This window comes from Notothenia coriiceps, unplaced genomic scaffold (genome assembly GCF_000735185.1).
Source record: "Notothenia coriiceps isolate Sejong01 unplaced genomic scaffold, NC01 NC01_scaffold00022890, whole genome shotgun sequence".
Taxonomy (NCBI): domain Eukaryota; kingdom Metazoa; phylum Chordata; class Actinopteri; order Perciformes; family Nototheniidae; genus Notothenia; species Notothenia coriiceps.
The window spans coordinates 172,397-187,833 of NW_011355591.1; the positions used below are offsets into that span (position 1 = coordinate 172,397).

The window sequence follows — 15,437 nt, forward strand, 5'->3', positions numbered from 1 at the left end:
GGCTGTGAGCAGGGTTTGAACCTGGGCGGAGAAACCCCATTGGATTTTGAGTCCAACGCCTTAACCACTCGGCCATCACAGCTGTTTATCTAAATAGATAATAAAAAAAAACCTGTCCCTGAGACAGAAAACATGAATTATTGAAGAATCAAGGTATATTTAATCATAGGTTATAATCCATCACAACTAAAGATTGGGATAACGTATTACATCACGGTCACATGACTTCACGTCACCACCGCTAAGCTAAAGGTGGCTAATGTTGGGCTATAAAGGAACTACAGCACGGTCACATGACTTCACATCACCACCGCTAAGCTAAAGGCGGCTAATGTTGGTCCTGATGACATTTAGTCTTCTCATTTAGACACTTGTTACTAACCGCCGTTTTTAAATTCAACAGTGGGGTATCTACTGCGTCACTCAACCGATTTTATTGAGCTGGTTTCATTTTAGTTATGACACTATATACTACTGCAAACAAAAGCAAACTTTTAATTCCATGCCTTTCAAGGGCCCTCCCCCCATCTGGGCCAGGGGTAGTCAGTCTCACTTGTCCCCACACTACGACGCCCCTGGCAGAGGATCTAAATACTGATATGAAACTTAAATTGAGCAAAATAAAATCCTGATTGATATCAGAAATCTTCCAGAGAAGAACATTTTAGGATAGTTGGTATAAAAGCTGTTTTATAATGCTTTGGCCACCTTCTCCAAGCACTCCTGAAGAAGTGCCCTTAAAGCACAATATAGTATCTCCTTGTTAACAAACAGTGCACAGTAGAAACAGGATAATATGAAGAGCATCAACGAGGAACACAGATTTGGTCGATGTTCTCTGCCCCTTTCAGAGCCTGCACATAAATAAGTCTACAAGGACTTCACACCTCCATACAGGTATCTCCTCTCAACCTACATTAACCACAACTGCAGTCACTACAAAAGACAAGAATCATTTTCTCTTTTCATAGAAAAAAGGAAATTGCAACAATTTGAACCAATCATAAGTGCTTTTGTGTCACTGCAACTGCAATCATGAGGTGCATCAATGAGGAAATCAGCAATACTAGGGTGTCTGAACCGAGACAACTGTATCATTGATTGACGCAGAGAAAAAGAGGCTAATCCACAGGGGGGTGAAGGGAAGCTTTTCTTCAAGCAGCCTGATTCGGTTTGAGGTGATTAATACGTGCAAAAAATAAGATGGATTAGTTGAGTCGTGCAAAAAAAACAGAAGCAAGCAAAGGCTTAAATGTGGCATGCTAGAACTGCTGCTCTGCACTGAGGCTGAAAGACTTCATCTACATACAGTAGGACATGAATTAACTCTGGCCCACTATGTAGTAATTCAAGTAAGTGTGCTTACTAAGCAGAAAATTGCCCTTACAGTTATTATAAGATAAAGCTTAAATGGGATGGAAGTCTTGTTTGACCATGTGGGTTGTTTGCTTCCGAGAGAAAGGCCTCGTGAATATTTATGAGGTGCATTGTTGACTTGTCTGATATTGTTTAAACTTTAAAGTGTCTGCAAGAGTCGACCGTCACGACCAAACAAGCTCTCAAAGATGTTGTTCGGACATGTTTACTCTGAAGAGGCTCATTACCCAGAGAATGACAGAAATCCATTACTATCTGCATTTTACTACAGTATTATTAAGACAACATGGCATCTTTTTCTGACCGCAAGCAGCATTTTTATATTGTTTTCAAACAGTAGAGGGCGCATCCCATCACATGCGGTCCCCTTGTAAAAAAGCACTGCACCTAGTGTCTTTTTTCCAAACCCTCCACCTTTTCTTGTGACCACTCTGAACGTCGTTTTTTAATATATTTCAACTTTTCTGAAAAGCGCTGCTGAAATCACTGTAGAAATTGAAGGAGAAGCTTGTTTTTGGCAGGTTGATATCAGTATGTAGTGTCTCTACTTTAAAGAGTCCTCTCCTGCTGATGTTCAGGTGTATATCAGTATGTAGTGTCTCTACTTTAAAGAGTCCTCTCCTGCTGATGTTCAGGTGTATATNGAGGTCCTCTCCTGCTGATGTTTCAGGTGGTATATCAGTATGTACGTGTCTTTTACTTTAAAGAGTCCTCTCCTCGCTGATGGTTTCAGGTGTAATATCAGTATGTAGTTTTGCCTCTACTTTAAAGAAGTCTCTCCTGCTGATGTTCAGGTGTAGATCAGGTTATGTAGTGCTCTACTTAAAGAGTCCTCTCCTCCTGAATGTTTCAGGTGTATACAGTATCTAGGTGTCTCTACTTTAAAGAGTCCTCTCCTGCTGATGGTTTCGGTGGTATATCAGTATGTAGTGTCTCTACTTTCAAAGAGTGCCTCTCCTGCTGATGTTCAGGTGTATACCGTACAGTGTGTAGTGTCTCCGTATTTTAAAGAGTCTCTCCTGCTGAGTTCAGGTGGTAACTATCCAGTATGTAGTGTCTCTACTTTAAAGAGTCCTCTCTGCTGAGTGTTCGAGGTGTATATCAGTATGTAATGTGCTCTACGTGGAAGTGTCCTCCTTGCCTTTAATGTTCAGCTAAACTCTTTATTTTTTCTCATACTGCCTTTGCTGCAGCACCTCTTTCACCCTCTGTCCTGGAACCAGAGCCCAGTCCTGCTCCTGATTGGTTAACTGGCCGGCCTGTGTTGTCGATTGGTCACCCGCTTAGAGATGTCCCGCCCCCTTAGCACTAGTCAGACGTACAATGGTTTGGGACGTCGCTAGCAATAGAAGCACGCGTGGTTACAAGTGATGTCACTATGTCCAGGAACGTAACACAGGAGTCTAAGGAAGGGATTTCAGACTTTAGCACGACGCAGCAATATGGCCTCTTTAAATCAGAAGTTCTTCTTCCACCCCAGCCTCGACCCAGACATGCATCGGATCGATTGAAGTATAGCATCAACAACGGCATTAGATCAGGAAGGGAAGTGATGAAATTCAAAGCGTTGGTGTTTCCAGGGGGGGGGGGGGGATCCTGTGCGGCAGCTGAAGCCTGTCACAGGCTCGTCATCGGAGTCAGTAACTCACTCCGCCCACTCTCTCAAAACACCCCTGCCCTCTCCCTCCTCTTTCAGTGTCCACTTCAACCGGGTGGCTTGCCAGTCCCCGGTCGGATCCTGCCCCTCTATTAGGCGTTGTGCCACAGAAGATTGCCGACACACCCCCGCGTGACGACGCCCCCTGTTCAAGAAAATACCTGAATGTACTCTTCCAATGTCCAGCAGGTCACACTGACTACACACACAAGCCGTATCCCCAGACCTCGTCGCTGTGAACACCTGACAGGATGTGTGATTACCCTAGAGGAGAGCATCAGGACTGTTTTGAGGCATACGATCAGCTATGTGATTAACATGAATGAATTCAGCTCTATGGAGGAGAGACATATGACAAGCATGAAGTCATTTCTGACGTGGAGTCGCCCCTGGAGGCTAATCTGAAGTAAACTTGAATAGCTGCTTTCTATTCTCCATCTTGTGATTGGTGGAACTCTCTCTGTGGATCTCAGCATGTGAAGGACACTGTTCAGGAACTAGTTGATGCTGCTGTATGTGAGGACTACCTCCATTCTGGAGAGGATCACAGATACATGGATCCCCTGAGATTCAAGCTCAAGCGGGACCAGGGATATTTTTCTACACACGCATCGCCCCGAAGGTGCTGATGGGAGTCAGCCTGAACAAGGCTGTGCAGGTTATGTACAACAAGGAGATACAGCGACTGCTAATTCCGTATATATTCTGCGTCTCTTCTGTTCCCAGTGTCCGTATCCTCACAGCTTTCATACGATTATCATGGTCTGCTGTTACCCCTCTCCTCTTTCAGGGAGCACGCAGAGGAGCGTGAAGTAGTTTGCTTCTGTCGTTGCATGTCCCTGTATCTAAAGTGGTTAACCTTCGTGCTCTCAGTATGAAGGTTGTGATTTTTATTACCGTTACGTATTTCTCTCTGTCACGTGTTGCATGGAAGGTCATGCTCGCCAAAAAAGCGTGTATGTGCATTTTATCTAAAAGTGTACATGCATGTTACCTTTTCCTGCATTTTGCCTGACCGTGGTGCAGCTATTACTGCTACTCAGTCTTTACCTGTCCTATTTCAGTCCATCTTTAAATCATGTATATTTGTGCAATCATTATTCTTCAATGTTACTTTTATAGTATGCTTGCAGGGGGTAAGGAGGGCTTGCCAAAATGCAGTATTAAACAGGGAGGCAGGTGTAGGAGTGTAACAAAAAGCAAGCTTTATTAAAATAAAAGTTGGTTCTAAAGAACTGTCGGAGCAGGCAAGGTTAATAAAAGGAAATCACAAACTAAAACAAACCGACAAGATGTAGAAAACACAGGAGTGTGATGTTACTGCGCGAGGCTTCGGAGCGTGGTTCGAGTAATCTAGGGACGTTTCTTGGGTGAAGCTTGTATTAGCAGGTATCGCCGTTTCTCAATCCTCGAGGAACTGGCTTCCAAGCCAATATTTCAAGGAATGCCTACGTCATCGAGTGCCGCCGAAGGACTGTTCCAATGATCCAGCATCTTGGAAAATTTTTTTTTCCCAACCGAGGCCGCGTCCTTGGTTTGGGGGTCATTTTCGGATGGCTGCACATGGGTAGACTTCGCGTCGCTAAAATTGCCCACAATGGCTTGCCGCACGGACCGTATTTCCCCAAATCTGAGGCGGAAAATGTAAGGCCTCGCAGGCACACCTGCACACATTGCTAGCCTGTTCCACTCTTCCTTTTCTCCGGAAGCCAAGGGAAGGATTCTGCCTCGCTTCTGAAGCAAGTGACTCGGAAGACATGTGCTACGAAGCAAGCATCCCTCGACATTGAGAAACGGTCATCGTTTTAAGCCCAGGACGTCATTGATGACAAACGAAGCCTCCGCTGCGCGTCGATACCACGTGACTGCGTTCAGATAGCACATTTAGTATATCTTTTTATAAATGAATGGCGTTAAAAAAATGTCAAATGCATCGAAAATAAGACCCAATTTCTACTTAAACTGTCCTTGAGTTTGGGAAACTACATCCCTATGTTAATGAAATAAAAGTGTTTTCTTCTTGATCTTAAAAATCCTCCCCGTGCACAAAGGCTCAGAGTCACTTGACATTTAACGTGTGATCACAGCGATGTGATTCCATTCTTTCAAAAGCGCATTTCTCAGACGAAGCCATATGACAGCGTTCCCCCAGAAGGCCTCTGCCAGTGCCCTGTGGAAAGCAATGGTCAAATCCATCATTAAAAGTGTTTAATCACAGTCCTCAATGGAAACTATTATCATTTTGGGAGCAATTCATTTAAAGATTATCTCTTCCTTCAGAGGTCTGTAATGGTGCAGGGAGCTGACCACCTCAAACCTCAATGGAGGAGAAGGGGCCGGCTGATTGTGAGAGATCAAATGAGCCTTTTTACAAACCTGAGGAAATGAATAAATAGAGTGGTTCATTCCCATTAACGTTTAGGAGAATGCTATAGTGGTGCAGGAATGAGTCTTAAAACCAGAAAGCTTTCTAGCACACAAAGATACGGTCCAAATCCACGAGCAGATAAAAAATGGCGATTTCTAACAAGTGTTTCAATAGGACGACCACCACGCCAAACATTAGCCACCTTTAGCTTAGCGGTGGTGGTGTCATGTCACTCCCCAAAACCACATCCGTGATTGCCCAAACTCACAAACTCACCTTATATGTTCCAAAATCCAATGGAAAAGTCCATTTTAATTTGTAAGAAACATGTCAATCATCTAAAGTGTGTCTTTTTCCTGTGGCAATGAGCATAGTTATTTCATTTTCCTTTAACTTTTCAAATGTAACTGCTTCACATTTTTTCTAGCTAAGGAGACCCCATGTTGTTTAGCCAATCTTCCACTCCTTTTTCATTTGAAGCAAAGGTTTCGAATATGCAAATCATTTTCAGACGCTGTGAGCAGGGTTTGAACCTGGCGGGGAAACCCCATTGGAATTTCGAGTCCAGCCTTTTTAAATGGCTATCAAAAATAGAAATGTAACATACATTGCATTGACGGTCAATCAATAGAATACATTTTTGTCAGATATTTCCTGGGACTTCCATGTTTACGTAAAACACATTAAATTAAATTCCAGATATTCCTCTGACTCTTGGCTAAATACCGTTTAGCTCGTCCATTATTAGCCCAGTGGATGATGACATGGGCTTAGATCTCCTTTGCTCCCATAAATCATAAGGACCGGCAGTCTTCCTTCTTTGTCCCTTTGGTTTACCCAGCATCCTTTGTGTATCCTTGTCTCCAGATTTTCAATGTGGATAGCTGTTGTTGCTGACTACCATGCTAAGCCGATTTAGCAACGATTAGCTTCTTTAGGCAGCCATGGGTGTAAGATGCAGCACTCACGGCGAACAAAAAAACATATCTCTCTTCAGGAAAGTTTAGAGATGGAACAGCTTAAAAATGTACTTCATTAACAGAAAACTAAGCAAGATCAACGTTGTAAATCTAGCAGGAGGACTCAAATCATCAAATCAAAAGTGGCTGTAGCTCTCTTCAAGACACCGACATGTCTCTTTGAGGCTACAAGTTATAAACTTGTAGCCTCCCCTCTTCCTTCACGCCGTGAGAACTACACCAACGAACAACATATACATAGCCCAAACACATTAGCATAGTGTGCTACACATATGTTACATTACATTACATTGAGCTGACGCTTTTATCCAAAGCAACTTACAATAAGTGCGTTTGACCAACAAGATACAAACTTGAAGAAAACAGAATCATATATCATATAAGGTTTCATAGAGCTAAAACATTTCAAGTGCTACTCAACTGGTTTTGGATAAGCCAGTCCTTTATTAGTATATAAGTGCTTTGTTAGTAATTCTATCGATCGAAGTGGAGTCGAAAGAGATGACATAATCACATAAATTACTTACAGCATATAACAAATACACACATTTAATATATACAATATAGCTTCATAATTTGTATGAAACACAGACATAAAATGATGTAAACCAATAAACAAGAAAAACAAACCAAACTCAAGCAAATCAAATCAAACCAATCAAAACAAAACATAAACTGTCCGTTTTTCACTGAAAAATAGTTTCTCTTATGTCATCTTTCAAAGTTGAAGCACAGAGCTCCCTCCTCATCCAGCTCAATTAATGTGCTGCCATTTACGAAGTCCTCGCAAAATATCTCCTTTTTCACGTGTATGACAACAAGGTTTATGTTCCTTTTTGTTGTCCTCATCATTATGTGCCACACGTCAGACATTTTACCCTCGAAATGGGCAATGTTCCTCCTTATCTGGCCCGCACGCCTGGCTCGGCTCAGAACTTAGTTTAATAGATTCACATTGCATTCATCCTTCTTCTCAGTCACACCAAACAGCCACAGTCCTTCCATTCCATTTCTCTCACACACCATTCACTCCAACATCTACTAACTAACTCTTTCACCCTTCCAAAAAAAATAACAAGCTCTCTACATTCAACAAACTCATGCAAACATGTTTCAACCTGGTCTTTACAAACATCACATTCTCTCTCAACAGTTGCATCAAATTGACTAATGATCAGGTTGTTAAACACCCTATTATGCCGCAACAAAAAATCTAAGTGCTCACATTCAATACTGTTCCATTTCATTTTCACATTCTCCCACATTCTTCTTCCAGTAAGACCGTTCACAACACTCGTCCATACTCTTTCTGATGCAGGTCTTCTAATAACATCCCCTTTTAACCATTTGTATATATTTTTAGTTTTAACATTTTCCATTTGAACATTGACATCCTCTTTCCCCACATAAAAATCAACCACATTCTCCTTTCCTATAAAAATCTCACTTTCAATCATTGTTAACCATTCACTCGGCATTCCATCTTTAATTTCCTTCATCGTACGTTCAGCTGTCCCTAAATACATTACTTCATATATTTCCCTATCCTCATCCACTATCACCTGTGCCCTCATAAAGCCCGGTACATACTCTAAAACTAAGTCCTTAACCCTTCTCACCCCCGCTCTCCACATTGGCAGATTGAATAAGGAACACCCCTCATGAGTGATCCTGGGGTTAAGGAAGATCGGCTGCTCCCACACCTGCTGCACATTCACACACTCATACCTGACATACTTCAAAAACTCGCCCCATGCACTCATTACTTCCCTTTGATAAGCACTCAAACCTTTCAACATTCCCTTTCTTAGCACCATAACAACAGAACTATCACCAAATCCTCCACATTTGTTTATTTTTTCTTTTAAGAATATTTTCCATAACTGATCTTCCTTATTTCCCAAATAGCGAACCATCATTTTAATCCTAATTGCTTTAATTTTCCTTCTTAAGTTTATCAGCTGTAAACCTCCATCCCTACACTCATTTTCTAACACTTCCCTAGCTATCCTTACCCCCCTCCCATCCCATATAAACTCACTAACTATCTTATCTATTTCATTCACTACACTATCCGGCACATCTAAAACCGTCATTATGTAAAGTGCCCTACTCGTGATCAACCCATTCACTACAACTATCTTCCCCCTCAACTTAAGCCCCCTCATCTTCCAAAATCTCAAAGTCTTCACTATTCCATTAATTAACATACTGTCTGTCTCTACCCTCCACTTCTTTTATCCCCAAATTGATCCCCAACATCCTAAAGTAATCCTTATTTTCCTTCAACCTTATATCACAACTCCTATCCCTCACCTGTCCTGTATACTGTACATAATCTCTGATTTATCTAAATTCACCGTAGCTCCTGATGCCCTACCATACAAAAAATTGTCTTCAAAACCTCCCTAACACTTTCCCTATCTTTAACGGTAATGGTGGTGTCGTCTGCATACTGATAAACTAAACTAAACCTCCCTCCTGGCACCTCCACTCCTTTGATAAACCTGTTTTGCCGCAGCAGAGCCGCGAGGGGCTCAGTTGATGCATCCTTGCTGGACCGACCTCCCTAACTTAAACACATTGGTTACCACCCCATTCATTTGTACACAACTGACTGCACTACTATAAATCCTCCTTACCCACCCTATTAATCTTTTCCCAAATTCTGCCTTCTCTAAAACTCTATACAAATATCCATGACTAACCCGATCAAAAGCTTTATTTAAATCTAAACTAACTACTATCCCACCTATACCCTCCCCTCATGTGACTAAATGTAACTCTTCCCTAACCATTTTCTCTTTCTCTCTTTCTATTTTATTCCTACTTTTACAAAATCCTATACTTATCCCTTTTATTTCATTTTTAAATCCCTCCCAGCACACCCCCACATCCTCACCATTCAGACCTCCCCTTTTTTCCATACATTCTCTCACTTTAGCCTTATATCCATCATCATTCAGCAGACAGGCATTAAGGCACCACACTCCTCCTCCTCTTCCTTTTATCACTGCTCCAATGCAGAAACTTAAGATATTATGATCACTCATGGCATTATTCCTATACTCAATTCTGCCAATTTTTTCCCCCACATTACTCCACACTAAATCTATTCTACTCTGTTTTAATATCCCTCCCACCACTTGATTCCTAGAAAAAACCCGCTCCCTACTATTCCTTTCTCTCCACACATCCAACATCCCATTTTTCCCCATTATTGTTTTGAGAGCACCACGTGATGAATCACTATTAAAACCCATATTAACAGACACATCCAGTTTCGAACACCATACATTAAAATCATGTACAATCATACAGTTTCCCCCACATTTACCCTCCAACCCTTCAAAAAATTCCCTCCTCCCCTTTTTCTTATTCGGTGCATATACATTTACTAAACTAAAAGCTTCCCCCATACACTCGAACAGTATCCCAATCATTCCCCCAACACCATCATCTTCAACTTTCCTTACATTCGTTACCACCCCTGCTTTAATTAATATTGCCACCCCTCTAGCACCCACACTCCCATTATTTACATAAACTTCTCCCATCCATTCTTTCCTTGCATCCTCCTCACACCTTTCATCCCAAAGTGTCTCCTGCAAGCAAACAATGTCTGAGCCACATAGCATTAAGGCCTGTTCTCTCCGGTCTTTGGACCTCAGGCCATTACCATTGAAGGAGGAAATTGTCACCATTAAGAGTGTTATGATATTTGTGATTGCAATCATTCCACATTTATTTTTGCATGACCCTTTGCAGCACCTCCTGACGTTATCACCCGTCTTTTCTCCACCTCTTTATCCTTCACTGCTTTCCTCTTTGCAGTGAGCCTGCTAGATTCCCTCCTCGCTCCTTTGCCCTTTACCATAGCCTTTGTCTCTCCAACGCTCCTCCCCTCCAGAGGTCCTGTCATCTCCACCTCCTCTCCATCAGATTCGTCGTCCCCATTATCTCCTCCCTCCTCCATCTCCGACACGACCGAACAGACCTCCATTTCCTCAGCTGTCTGTCCCCCGCCTCCATCATCACCTTCTCCATCTCTTGCTTCCACTCTTCCTCTCCTCCCACCGACAGCTCCTCCACCAGCACCCAGATTAGCCTCCGCATCAGCATCCGCATCAGTATCATCCAAACCTTCGCCACTTCTCACAGTCTTTCCAGCAGCCGCAGCATCTTGAACACCATCAACAGCTGGAACAGCAGTCGCAGCTGGAACATCCTCAGTAATCAGAACAGCAACAGCATTGGCTCCGCTGCTACACGCACCTCCAACGTCTGCTTTCCCCTTCTTCCTCCCTACCTCTCCTCCACCACCATCATCAGCAGTCGTACCAGCAGCTCTCTTCGCAGCAGCAGCAATAAAAACGGTCGCAACAGCATCCATAGTAGCTTGGTTCATACTGCTATCAGCTTCACCGCTTCTACCTTCATCTTCATTCTCTTCATTACTTTTACCCCCTCCTTCCTCCATGTCACTGGAACTCAGAGAAAGTGTATCCCCTTGCCCTTCTTCATCTCTTCTATTCTCAGCTGATTTTTCGGCCTGGGCACTTTCTCTCCCCCTGGCTCCGCTCGCCCCCTCCTCCCGAGCCAAACAGTACCGGGCATAGTGTCCTTGCACGCCACATTTAAAGCATTTGAATCCTGGGCATTCTTTATATAAATGTCCCGGCCTTATGCACAACCTACAGACAGGTACTTGCTTGTCGTGGATTACCCTAAAATACTCTGGACCCTCGAGAGTATCAAACTTCGTTGAGTACGGAAGTGACCGTACTTCCTTATTAAATTCCACCCTTAGGAATCTCGTCTCATCTGCAACCTCTGTGCCGGGCCACACTCTTCTTTTAATTCCAGACACAGGCAGAACCCCCCCCACATTGCCAACCTGCCCTTAATAGTAGTATCCAGTACATGCACCGGTATATTTAGAAAGGACACTGTGAGCTCTTTGACCATACAGTCTCTTCCCCGCACCAAGGCCCCGTTTATTCGTATCCCTTCCAATATTTAATTTTTTCCTTTTCATCAGCCATTGTCACTTCATATAGTCCGTCTCCTTTCACCCTGCACCCCATCACCACTCCACATTCATTTTTAAGTCCTTTAAGTAAATCCATGACAGATACAGCTGCTTTTCCAAATACCACCACCTCCACCGTCAGCTCTTTTTTATATTTCTCCTCTTCCTCCACCCTCTTCGCCTCCTCTCTCACCTCTTTTTGTTCTTCTACTCCTGTTTTTCCGTTTTGTCCATTCGCATTTTCGTTTTCATTGACCCTTCCTTGTTCATTCACAACTTCCCCGTCCCTTTCCACACTCCGCTGCAATTTATCAAAGTCTGTGATCTGTGACGCATTCGGTAAATCCATTCCAGCTTTCGTTGCCATTAAATCCATCACAAACAAAAAAACACACGGGTCGGGGGAAACCCCCAGACAGCGAAGCTGTTTGGGGGGGACGACGACTATGGACAAAAAACTATAAGTTTGGACAAAGCAAAGAAGATTCACTTTGAAAACAAACAAACAATTCACCTCTCCGCACTGCTGCTGCCTTTCACTCAAGACAACACCAACGCACTAATCCACTGCGCCACACGCAACTGAATACATGACGCGGATCATAAATATATCTTCAATTAAACGCCATCTTTAATTTCTCTTCACACAATACTTCTCCTTGCAATATCAATACTAATTCAGCTGACTTTCATATTTGATCCAATCGGTAGTGATGCTGGGTTGTTTGAATCAGCATTACTAACATATTTTCTTTCCCCCCTGTTTATCTCATGTTCACAGAGTTAGTGTTTGAAGAAGTGAACAGCGTCAGTGCATCTGGCACCAAGACTGATAGCCTTCAGGTGGAGCAGTAAGTGTTTGTGTGCCCTGCCTCAACCTTTTCATGAAGACGGACCATATACTACATGACTGGGGGAAGAACTGTGGCAAGCCAACCGAAGAAAAGTCTACATTCCCTCTGCTCAGCGTGACTCTGTTCGATTGCTTTTCATGAGTTTATTTGAGCAGCAGGGCAGGACGGTGTCCACAGGAACAGATGCACACATTGCAATTACAGGGAGCATTTTAGAATCCAATAGAAGGAGCTTCCTCTTATTTTTTTGCTCATTGAATGTAAAATGAGGAACCATTCAACATGGCTGTCAGGGATCGCAAAGGGTGTGAGGATTCATACAAGGGAGCAACTTTAGGAACTGAACTGGGTTTACAGGCTGATAGAAAGGTATTGAAGGAAGGAAAACACGCACACTAGGATTTCCAAAGCAACTACATAGTGCCGTCTGGTCCCTCCTCATGACAAATGCCATAAGCAGTCAGTTCTCCCATATATGGAATTCATGTTTAAAGGCTTGCAGCACTGCCACGTCATGTCACAGAGCAACTTAACATTTAACCTTCATACTACTGCATGATTTCTGTGCATTTTGATTATTACAGAATATTACTGCTATTGTATTGTATATACATTAAAACTGCTTATTGTATCTGCCACACTGCTATAGAAGCAGCATGAGGGCCGGAGAGAGGCATTATCAAAACATGTGACCAACTTATAACAAAAACACAAAAGCAGACAAAAAATACTGTACTTCCTCAGAGTCATCCTCTCCTGCTTACAAAGTAGTAAACACCAACTGTGCTACTAATTAGCAAGGGAATAAATATATGCCAAAACTGGAGCAGAATGACTGTGTTACAGGTCTGTGTTTACTTTGCTGTTTCTTCACATGTACACTTTTCCCTGATGTCTGGCTTCTGATCACCTGTTGGCTGTGGCAGCGCTCCGTCAGGTTTCCATGGTTCTCTGCAGTGAGTTTTACAGCCCGGTTATTGTTTACAATTGTTTAGATTATGGGCCTTTGGTGCTGGATAATAATTACCCAGCTTCATCAAAATAATTGCTCGTGGCAACCATGGAGCTCATTAGTGATCTTTCATATTTTCTCATGTTCTTCTTCATGTCATTGGGCGCTATGATTAAACTAATACAGTGTGTACACATTCATAAGCGTTCACAGTATTAAAGCACTGGAAATGTTATTCACTTTGATTTGGGATATTTGAGTAGCAGTTCAAGAAAGTTACAGGGAACATATATAAGCATCATAAACTCAATACATACAGATTATTACAAAAAATGACTTCCTCACTGACATTGGGTCAGCCATCTTGCATCAGACTGGAGTTTCAGGTCTACAAACTTTTTGCTGAGGTCGTAATAATGTGCTTGTATTAAACCACAGTGTGCAGAGGCAGCAAACCACAGGTTGTCCAGCCGAATTGAATGCAACTGGGGTTCATCTGACAAATATCTGATCATTTTAATGGCATAACCCTCAACCTTAATAGATGTAGCATCACATATAAGATGCATTTGAAATAAACAAGAAATCCATGTGGTGGTTTGTCCCCATTTTAGTAAATTGGAGGGTTTATCGGCAGATGACCCATCTGGAGATAAAAGGCTAATAAATGAGCATACACATACATCCAGTTTATATCTGACTGCTGCAGATGTGTTTTTATAAGTAAGATAAGCTTGTCATACTATCATACCTAAAGTATGTAGTACACATGGTTGGCACCTATACTCATTGGCTACTGATATAAAATGAACAATAGAAGGAGATCAATCTTAGCTAGCTAGGCTAGGTTAAATTCAATTAAATTCTTGTACTGTGGCTTTTCCCACTCAAGTCTCACCAAACCAATGAGATAATTTCTGCCTCCAAAAACATTATTAGAGCTAAACCATACATTTATCAAAAATGATTAAAGAACACAGTATAGGAAACCTCCTCCTCCCAATGTAGCCTTTTCTGCAGGTCTTCCATTAACAGCGGAGGCGAAATGTTGAATTTACAGTCCAAATGAATCTAAACTGTCTGTGTCAGTCGAAGTGTGTCAGAGCTCTGAATGTTTAAATGTGCTTTATGTGGATGTTGTATCTGTGGTGGAACTGAAAAGCAAACTGCAAATCGAATGTATACGTATACTGTATGTATGTTACAAGTGTTTTTTAAAACATGGTGGAATGTGATTTAACATTAGCCATGACTTTCAAATCACTGAACTGAATGTCAACAATCAGTTTCAAATGATTCAGATGATTTTCTTATTCATCATCTACGGGTTACGCTCGGCAAGTGTTAGCATCAATCAAATAAACACATCAGCTCTGTTATGTTTCTTGTCTTATTTAGTGAAACATTCAGTCTTTTTGTGTGAATATAAAGTGTCCACCTGTTTGGCAACAGTTTGGAGAAGGCCCTTTCCTGTGTCTCAATCAAGTTTAGTAAAGAGACAGTTATTCCAGTCTGGGTCAGAGGAACATGACTGCCCTTCACAGAGCCTTGACCTAAATCCCATCAGCACCTATGTGGGATGAAAACATTGTAATAGGCCTTAGGGGTCAGTCAGGTAAAGAAAACCTGTATAAGACGTCCTTGAAAAGTGAAGGCTGTGTAGCAGCACGTTGCTTCACATGGTCTCCGGGTGAGATGTACATCTACTGTACATGATACACTGAAGCGGAGTTGTCCACACACAAGCCTTCCCTCTCTGCTAAATAGCCTCATCCTGCATTAGAAAAGCAACCAAAAAGCTAAAAACAAACAAACACTGAATCCATTGAAAGGGAAGCCTATTAATTACGTATTAAAAAATAAATAATACAAAATATATTCAGAAAATTGTATTAAAAGTTCTTAAAAATGACAATAAAATGTGTAGACTAGTCACAGGAAATTCGTTCAAATTCACTAGTTATACACACACTTCCTGAAGTCATTGTGTTCACTGTTTGGATTAACTGTATCCTTAAATCATCCATAATTAAATGTTAAAGAATTACTAACATATTTTACTGGAATACAAGTAGTTACATGGTGTAGTAATACTCAATTTATACACATATAAAATGTTCTGCATTTGAACATTTAACTGAGTAAACTCAAAATAATTAGGATCGCCATATTGTTGAAGTACATTACATTACATTACATGTCACTTGTTAGATGCTT

General features: G+C 41.9%; 1 non-coding gene across 1 annotated transcript; it reads right to left on the bottom strand.

Annotated features, from left to right (window-relative positions):
* On the bottom strand, positions 1-82 carry trnal-caa (transfer RNA leucine (anticodon CAA)). The gene has a single exon. It is a non-coding gene; the product is annotated as a tRNA-Leu (tRNA).
* Positions 83-15,437: the final 15,355 nt, after the last annotated feature.